Genomic DNA, 10,260 nt, shown 5'->3' on the forward strand with positions numbered 1-10,260 from the left:
CTGCCCCAGGACTGAGCAGGAGCCCTCCTCTCCCTAGGGGGTGTCTGCTGTCTGTCCAGTCCTGAGCTCTCCAACTCCATGTCCACGGGGGCCTCGGTCTCTAAGGAATCAATCACATCACTGCCTCTCTTCTACTATACGCTGCTTTTACTCAGATGTGACTAATTCCAAATGCACCTTGGGGAAGCAGGGCCTTGACAGTGGTTACTGCTTTCCTTCATATTGTTCCCAGAATTTGCTCTACTGAGTTGGGTACCTTTTCCTTCGCCTGGCTGGTTGGCATTCTGGTGGCCCTTGGTGGCCACGGACCAGCTACTGGGATTTCAGAGCCTCACCTGCATCCTCCCCTCCGCTCCACTCAGAAAAGGCTTCCAACCCCAGGTGGATTAAGGAAGTATCCGTTTGACTCGCACCAGCACCAAAGCCCCTAGAGCAAGATATTTGCATCTCCCATTGTTTCAAATATCTTTCTCCAGGCACCGCTTGCAATGAGGCTATCCAGTTATCTCTGTCTCCAAAAAAACCCTTTGCCCACCTGAGGCAAACTTCAAAGAAGGCAATATTGTGGGGAGGGGAGGGTTGCTAATACTGTGGCAGGGTCCAAGGACCAAACGGCCTGCTCTTGTGTGGCAAAATGAAGAAAGGGAAAGGTCCCTGAGAGAAATGGATGTAGAGACAGACACCCAAAGAGACAGCAGCCAAAAACAAAATTTCAAGGTTGTACTTAGGTTTTTACACAGAAAGGAAAATGTACTGTCACATAAATATATATAGACCAGAAGATGGATGGGTTTTATCACCAATGACCGTGCATCTACGATATGCATTTGTATTTATTTCAGCTCCTGGGTCTGGCTGGGTTTCTTTGTGGCCATATAATACAGAATAGTAAAAGAGGTGAGCGGCAGTGAAAGACAGACAACCGGAGTAGAGAGAGAAACCTAGAGACAGCAACTGAGCCCTACAAGAGTGAAAAAGAAAGGCACCGACAGGCACCAGAAACCCAGTCAAGGACAGGGCAGACCCAGAGACTGACAGCCAGCCAGCCCCAGGGACCAAGCTTGCCATTCTCTGTCCCACATTAGAGACCTGGGATGTGGCCCTCACTCTGACTCTCTCCCCAGACTCAGCCCAGAATCTTGGCAGATAGATTGGCAGCTTCATCAGGCACATCCCTCTACATTGAGCTGAAGTCATTTGGACAAGGGATGGGCCCCCTCCCGGGGCTGCCCCTTCTCCACTCAGCCTGGCATTCTAGGATGGTGACTCATGAACATTTCTCTTTTGAGCTCTACAGTTTCCTACTTCTGTGGCTCTCCTGCACAATAACTGAGCTGCAAACCCATGGAGCCATGTGTACACACATAAATATCTCTTATCTTGTCTTCTCTCCCACAAAATGAATCACCCTGGCAATCCAATTAGACATGTGGAAACACACATCTCCTGCCTCTTGCCCAGGGGTTGTCAGGAGCTGTGTGTGGAGCAGGTCCAAGCATGGCATGAACAGGTTTGTGTTTTTACCCAGCATAGTCTGTGTGTACTGACACCTGCCTCCACCATCAGGCAGGTGTGTCCGGCCACCACTTGCTCTGCTACAGCCAAGGGCACCTTTCAGACCCAGGGCTCCAGGGGCACAGTCTAGATAGTCTTTTACCCCAGAGTTCCCCCCCTAACGTTGACAAAATCACCCTTTTGGTGAATTGATAGTATATCAGATACACATGGCTCTCTCACAAACCAGGCTTTCACCACAGAACTCCCACAACTCCAAACAATCCTGTCTGCCCTGGAAAGACGATCAGACCCTGTCACAGAGGCTCAGCCTAGCTCTCCAGCTTGATGACAATACCCATGAGCTGGAGAGAGATTTTCTACTTTCCATCTCCCTAGGTTTGCGTTGTTACCTATATTTGTACACACGTGTTACTTTTGTTCTTGAAACCATATACATCTCCTCCTCCGCTCGTTTCCACAAAAATAATGGTCTCTTTGTGGGCACCTGGCCAAGCACCAGCTCTGTGTGTGATTCGCGCAGCACGGAATACATACTGGCACACATGTCACATGCCTGCTTTAGACTTAACACGGGGCTGTTTTCTGGTGCAGTGATGGCTTCCGTCTGCTTCACAGAGGGTTCTCTGGGTCTGATGCTCATTTCTGGGACTCAGGCTCTCGAATGTGGGCCGGATCCCTCAGCTAAACAAGTAGTCAGTATGCCCCATCTTTGAAGCCCCTGCAACCTTGGGCCAGGTAGAGGTACTGAACTCTGGGTGGCTGTGCCTATGGCTGCTGCTGCTGCTGAAACCCGGCAGGTTCCCTTCCCATGGCCCGGTGCTTGTTGGAGGGTCACCCCTGAGTTAGGGCCGGGGCTGAAATCCCCGAGCTGCTGAGTGTGTGCAAGGAGGTTCATGTCTGTTTGCAATGTGTAGTCATGTGTGTGGGGCTGGTGTGTGTGTATTACAGTCACATATATGTCCCCAATCCGTATGGCCGCGCTGTGCTGTATGTGCGGTTGGGGCTGCATGTGTGACATCTGCGGATCTCGGGGTTTGTCCCTGCGAGCTGTGGGCGCACACCCTTGACCTGGCTGCGAGGCTCGGTGGTTGGAGGACCAAGGTCTGCCGGCCCCGAGGCCTCTATGTGTGAGCTGCGGCTCCGTCCCGCGGTCTGGCCCTGGGCCAGGTCAAAGCCAGGCTGACACCGCCCGCGCAGCCCCGCCCGAGCCCCGCCTGTCTGGTCGGGGCGCTCCCGGGGTGGCGGCCGCTCGGCTCCCGCTTCCCACCAAGTCCCGGCTCCGCCGCGCAGAGGGGCCCGGGCCCGGGCGGCGGGTGCGGGTGCGGGTGCGGGTGCGGGTGCGGGTGCGGGCGCGGGTGCGGGTGCGGGCGCCTCTTCGCTCCCGCTGCAGGCCGGACACCGCGGGCGCCCAGGAGCGGGAAGGACGCGCCAGAGGAGCCGAGGCGCCGAGCGCGCAGAAAAGGAAACGAGAACTGGAAACAGAAAAGGGGAAAAAACAAAATCCAATTGAAAAGAAATAAATGTTAAAACAGATACAAAGAAACATACCAAAGATACGAAGACTATTAAACTAATTATAGGAAAGGCAAGGAAACAAAGTGCAAAAGAAAAGGCTCCGAGGCGCCCGAGGAAAGGGGGCCGAGCCCGCGAGGCGCGGGGCGGGAGCTGCGGACCCGGCTCCGGCGAACAGCCCCGACCCCGGCCCCGCTCCCGCCGCGGGCCGCGCGGAGACACCGGCCGCCTCCGCCCGCCGCGGCCGCGCGGTTCCCGCGGGACAGAAACCCAAGCACGATCCTGGACCCGCCGCCTCGCGGGGTCGGGGCTCCGCGGGGCTTCGCAGGCGCCGCTCTGCGTCCGCGGCGCGCGGCGAGGCCTCGGGAAGCCCCGGCCCGTGCCGAGCGCGGGGACCCGGCGCGGGGACGCTCCGCCTGCCCGCGGCTCCGGACCCCAGCCCGGGGGCCGAGCAGTTAGTCACCGGGAGACGCCGGGCTACGGGGGAGCCTGGCGAGCCGCGGAGAAGGCGGATGCGAGGGGCCGAGAACTCGGTGGGCGAGAGAGGAGAGGCGCCGGGAGACGCGGGCGGAGAGCCGGGGACGGCGGTGGGGCGGCCGCGGCCCCGCGAGGTGGGCCAGAGGCCCTGAGGCCCCTTCCTCTTCCAGAAGCCGCTGGGAGCCTCCTTCCTTTTCTTCCAAAGGTGCCCAGTTCTGCCCGCAGGCCCTGGGTTTCCAGCAGCAGATGGGGAGACTGTCACTTACAGCCTGTACCACGCGCAGAAGAATTAAAAACTTGTGGAGCCGGGGACTTCTGAGTCTGTGGCTCTCAGGACAGAAAGGGCAGGGAGAGGCTGCGGGCGGACGGGAGCTGTAACACCTCCGGGCACAGAAAAGGTGCGTGAGAGAGGCGCCCGACGAGCCCAGCCGGGGGCAGAGCCCCTCCAGGACCCTGGAAGCAGGGCGGGGAGGGCCGGCCGGGCCCAGGGCGCAGGCCCCAGGGGACCTCAGGGGACCTCGGGGGACCTCGGGGGACCTCAGGGGACCTCAGGGGACCTCGGGGGACCTCAGGGGACCTCAGGGGACCTCGGGGGCAGGAGTACCAGCGGCCGGCTCAAGCTCAGAGCACCTCCCTCTAGCCGCCCCCCCTCCATCCGTGGACTAGTGCAGAAGGGCTGCTGTGACCAACTGTATGCCCTTGGCCAAGTCAGTTCCCCCACCTGTTCTTTATAAAAAAAGATCGTAGGGCTGGGGATCATCAAAGTCCTTCCCGTAGAAGGACGGTCATAGCAGGAAGGAATGAGACCAACTCAGATTTGGTGGGTCAGTCTCATTCCAGAACATTTTGGACTTCATCAGAAAACGTTATATATTAATTTGGGGCAGGATGTGAGCCAACTTCAGAGAAAGCGATCAGCTGTGGGGTGGGAGGTGAGGAGCGCGCTGCTTCTATGAGAAAAAACCAGGAGAACAGGGGGCAAGGGGGCTTCCCAGGGGGGGTCCTACCCTGATGTGATTCAACAGGCAGGGTGATGCGGCAGAAAGTCAGAGAAAGAGCAGACATCTCAGTGGAGGGTGCAGGGTGTGGGCAGAGCAGAGTCTGCAATGGCAGCCCCCCCACCTAACCGGCTGTGCGACTCTAATCCAATTACCTAAACTCTCTGGGCCTCCCTTCTGAACAGGTAAAATGAAGGAGAGGAAACCTGCTTCCCTGGGGTGCGAACTCAGTGAATTAATGTACCCACTTTCTGCCTGCTTGGCCCTTCATAGATACTCAAAAAATAGTAGCTTTTTTTCTGATTTAGAACTGTCATGTCAACTTTTTGATTTTCTTATTGGGGGTCAAAATTGGGGAGACATTGGGGGGCAGAGAATGACTGTAGCTTGCTGCCTGTCCAATGTGCTTCCTGTTTTCTGGTCTACAAATCTGTGTCAGCCTCAGATGACCTCAAATACACAAATACATAACACAAAGTGTCATTCTTTTTAAAAATGATACTAAAATAAAATAAAACATCCCTCAGTTCATTGAACTAGCCTGAAATAAAATACAAGTGAAATTCCTCCTAGAGTCTCCACCAGTCACCCACTCAGAAGTGTTGGAATTTCTATTTGGAATTGAGTAATTTGTGTTGCCTTTCTGTCCATTCCCTCCCACTTTATTTACTTATATATTTATTTTCAGAGAATGGTGGTAACTATGTATGGAAAAATGCATGTTTAGAAAGTTTGTGTTTGGTTTTTAATCCCCCAAGTTAATTCTATAAATTTGATACGATTCCAGTGAGGAAGAACTTGTCCAACAATGGTTGTAACAATAAAGTCTTGGCAACAACTTAAATGTTGAAATAAATAAATAAAATATGCTGTAGTTAAAAGAAAAATTTAGACATATATTTAAAAAATATTTTTATTGATTTTTAGAGAGAGAGGGGAGAGGGAGAGAGCAAAACATCGATGTGAGAGTGAAACACCGATCAGTTGCCTCCTGCACCACCCCTGCTGCGGGGATCAAGCCTGCAACCCGGTCGTGTGCCCTGACTGAGGAACTGAACCAGCAACCTCTTGGTGCACCCCAACCAATTCAGCCACTCCAGCCAGGGCTAGATTTGTATTTATCAACATGAATAGATCTCATAGTATAATGATTAAGTTAAATTTCATTCCTTAGCTCTGTCACTAAACTAGGTGACTTTAGGCAAGTCACTTACCCTCTCTAAACCTGCTTTCCAATTTTTCACATGCCCTCCTCACTTAGTCGTTACAAGATCTGAATGACATTCTGCACATCAAAGTTTCTTTATCAACTGCAAAGTGACATATGACTGCAACACATCACACATACTGTAAATAACAAATATGATCCAACCTACATCAATGCCTCCTACTGCACCACACCTCCTACTGAATGGGTCTCCCATATGCTCCCAACTCAGCATCCCGGATTCTCCAGATGGAGGGGATCCTAGGCCTAGAGGCACTTGGGCTCTTGGGGATGGAGGTGAGTTAAAGGGATGGAGGGTTGGGCAAAGGGGTTCATTATCACCTTATCGCCCCTTTCACAGTTCCCCCTCTCCCCTAATCCCTGCTCCCAGGTGCAGTTTACCCAGTCCCCCTCCTCCTGGCTCTTTCCCTATGGCTTTCAAGCCTATGGAGAGTGGAGGGGTCCTCCCGAGCTGTAGCACTGGAGTGGGAAATGGACGGAGATCACAGTGCAGGAATATAATTTGGATTCTAAGAAGAATTTTCTGGCCTCCCAATGCAGGAGGTCCAATATAGTTTGTTCTCAAAGAAGAGTCCCCCGAATGCCCTGGGAATGGAAAGGGTTGGGGGCAAGGGATGGCAGTGAAGATATTCCAGCACACCCCAGTGAGAGGGAGGGGGAGAGGGAAAGAAGAGGCTCAGGGCACAGGGAGAATTCTCATTTCTGTGCTCTCTCAAGAAGAGAGGGGCTTGCATCGCTAACGAACTTCTTCCCAAATTCTCTGTGCGGGGGATTTGGCTGCTCCCAGAGGGGGATCCTTTCTAACAAGGTGCCCCCCCAACCCTGCCCCTCCTTCCTCAGGAGCTGAAGCCGCCAAAGGTTTGTGGAATATAATGGATCATTTTCCAATTTACCAGGGTCTTAGAGATTACGCCGCTAATCCCATCAAAGACCATCTGCTTACATTGTCCTTCCTGAGCCAAAATAAATAGATCCTTTACTCCCTCCACCTCAACTCCTCTGGGGTATTGTTGCCCAAGAAAGTTCGACAAGGCCCATCCCATTTCCCCCGCCCTCCCGCTGCGGGCTGGACAGAAAAGGCGAAAACAAACTTAGTTTGTCTGAGGTGTGAAAGGTCACTTATGCTCCTGACCTGCATTCTTCTCGGGAGCCTGCGCTGATGGGAATGGGGAGAGGGGCGGGCCCGGGGCTCTGGGGGTCTCGGAGGATCAGCTCCCTGCGGAGGTGTGGGACAGCCTGTCCCCACAGCCCTGCTGTCTCAGCTCTGAGGCCACCTTAGCCCCAGCTCATTTCTGGTCTCTTTCTCTCTAGTCTCTTCTGAGTTTCTCCCACCTGTGACTGTTGGGAAAAAATTATTGAAATCTAACTTTCCTCTCTCCCTTGGCCAAACTGTTGGGGAAAAGGCCATGAAAATCCACATAAACACTAATTTGATTCTATCTAAAAGGCATTTATTCTATAGGCTTTTCACATTTATTCTCTTATTTGTTATAGGGGCTTCATAAATGGGGGGGGGCAGGGAGGCTTAGGAGGAGCCTCTTGGGAAGCTTCTGGCTAGAACCAGGAAAACCGTGTAGGCGCATCAGGCTCAGGACTGAGATCCTGCAAGTTATCAGTAAAAGATGATAATGGCTGTGCTCGGCCAGTGTGGCTCAGCAGTTGAGCACCGACCTAAGATCCAGGAGAGACCCAGGAGATCGAGGTTCGGTTCCAGGCCTGGGCCCATGCCCAGGTTGTGGGCTCGATCCTGAGTGGGGGGTGTGCAGTAGGCAGCCCATCAATGACTCTCTTATCATTGATGTTTCTATCTCTTTCTCTCTCTCTCTGAAATCAGTAAAGATACATTTTTTTAAAAAAGATAACTGCCATAGAAAATAAAATATAAAACAGGGTAAGGGGGTGAGGGGCAATGCCTCCTTGAGAAGGTGGCATTTGAGCAAAGATGGGAGATAACAGTTATTCAAAAGGGAATCAGGAGAGAGTTTCATACACAAAGAATAGCCCTCTCTCCCCAGTTTCCTTCTGTCTTGGTTGTTTCTATCCCATTCTGTCCCTCAACCATCATTCTTGGCTATTTTTAATCTGCTCAAGAACTTACAGGGGCTCCCAGCAGCCTGTCTGATCCTCTGCGGGTTGTCTCCAACTCTGCTAAACAGCTGGGGGGGGGGGGGATGACAGCCCCAAACGCACCTGGTCTCCAGCAGGGGCACACGTTTTACTTTAGAAAAGCAACCGAGTGACAAACAGCACAGTCATGGGAGTCAGAAAGGTGTCATTTTGAATCAATCCCAGCTCTGCTCCTTAGTGTGTGATCCTGGGTCTGGATCCTGGGTCTCTGACTCTCCATTTCCTCATTTGTAAAACAGAGACTATGCCTAACTCACAGGACCACTGTGAAAAATCAGCGAGATATATCCAGTTCCTGGGGGTGCAAGACAGAGCAGGGACTCAGCCCCACACCACGGAGAAGTTAGAAAGGATTTGCTCAAGAGACTTCACGGGGATGTGTGAAGCATTTATATATTTAGGGACAAAACATGAACAAGATTTGTTCATTTGACAGGTGTTTGCTGGCCACCTCTAGGTACGAGGCACTAAGAAACCCACAGGGGGATGAGGCTGGTGCCCTGATCAAAGAGTGAAACAAGGGAACAGATTACTTAGCAGAACATGGTACGTGCTCAGGAAATGAGATAGAAATTCTATGGAGAGAGAAAGAGTTGACGTTCAACTGGGGTACTGTGGAATCAGGAAAGCTTTCATCAAGGAGGCGGCGCGAGCTGGGTCGTCCTTCAGTGGATAGGACCTGAACCTGCAGAATGTCGGGAAGACAGAGAATGTGGGAGCCCCGCTTGACCAGAGAGGGTGCTGATCAGTAAGACCCCAACACTGGGTGACCCCAGCTCACTGCGAGTCAGTAAGGACGGAGCTGCTGAGAGCGAGCGTGTCCTTGGCTCTGTGTGCAGAAGAATCACATCCAGATCAAGAAAGGGGAAGGGTGTTCCTATTCTTTGAAAAGGTTTCACCTGGAGTGAAATGCTGACATATGAGAGCACCGAGAAGATAAGGGGCTCTGCCATATTCACGGCCTGTGACCGCTGGTGGGCTCCCCCCTTATCAGTAAAGTGGGAATGCCGGTTACTGCAGAGGTTCAGAGTGAGGTTAAATGGGTAACAATAGGAAATACTGGAAATGATCTTGAAAAGGAGAAACTCTTCAAAAATAAAGCACGGTGGGGAAAAACCCAAACACGATGGATGCCTGAGACATGGTATCTGTCTTTAATTATTTAATGGGCCAGGGCCTGGCCGGGTAACTAAGTTGGTTAGAGTTTCATCCTGACATGCTAAGGTTGCGGGTTCGATCCCTGGTCAGGGCACCTACAAGAAGCAACCAATGATGCATAAAAAAATGGAACAACAAATCGATGTCTCTCTCTCTCTCTTGTCTCTCTCTCTTCCTCTCTCAAGTAAGTACATTAAAAAAATAAATTATTTAATGGGCCATCCCGAGAAGAGGAGCCGACTTACTTAATGGTGTGGAAGAAGAATCAGCGAATGAAAATAAGCAGATTAGGGTTGGCAGAACACAGGATGTACCAATGCCTGGAAAAGACCAAGTATAGAGAATGTCAGGTGAAGAGTGGCCACTCATCAAAGACGTAGATGAAGGAATTCTGTTTTGGTTAAGTGGTTGAACTAGCCAGTTCCTAACATTTCTTCCCAATGCCAAGATTCTAGTACAAAGCAGTGGATATACCAGCATAAACAGAAAACCATAGGCTTCCTTGAAAGTTCCGTGAAGGCAGGGATCATGCTCATTTGGTTTATTTATGAAGTGCCCAGAGGAGTGCTGGGCATATAATGGGCATTTGATAAATATTCGTTTAATGAATGAATGAGACAGTGCATGAAAAATTTCTTGTAAATTGTAAAATATTGCAGATCGTTAGAAGTGGCAATGATAATCACTAATCTTGTGTTCTGTTTCAAGTGCTTTGTATGCACTATTATAAAGGCAGTAAGTGTTGCAGGAATTCAGTGAAAGGAAAAGCATGGGAAGAAGTGAGGTCTGGAGCACACAGGAAGAACCAGGGAGTCACAGGCCACAGAGAAGATAGGATAAGATGGTCTTGGTTCTATTGTGCTAAAGGAAATTGGGAGGGGTGTGGCTGGGCTGCACATCCAGGGGTGGCTGCTAAAATAAGATGTTGAACAGAGCAACAGGAGGAGTGGAAATGGTACAGAAAGGGGGATTTTGTCATAGAGTTGTAGAGCCAAGCAGAGTGAAGCTAAAGAGAAGGCGGCATCTTCCCACTGGAACTATGTTCATGACTTGCGCTACGTGGTAAAGACCAACTCCCTGCTTAGAACCACGGCAGCTTTACAGGGTTTCCTGGCTGAGAGGAGGGTTGACTCAATGGCTCCTGGCTTTTGGCAGAGACTTCTTTCCTCTAGCAAAGAATTAATACTTGACAGAAGGATAATATTGAGTTTCCAGTGAACTAGATGGCCTGATTTCTGCTTT

This window comes from Miniopterus schreibersii (genome assembly GCF_964146895.1).
Source record: "Miniopterus schreibersii genome assembly, chromosome: 19".
Lineage (NCBI taxonomy): Eukaryota > Metazoa > Chordata > Mammalia > Chiroptera > Miniopteridae > Miniopterus > Miniopterus schreibersii.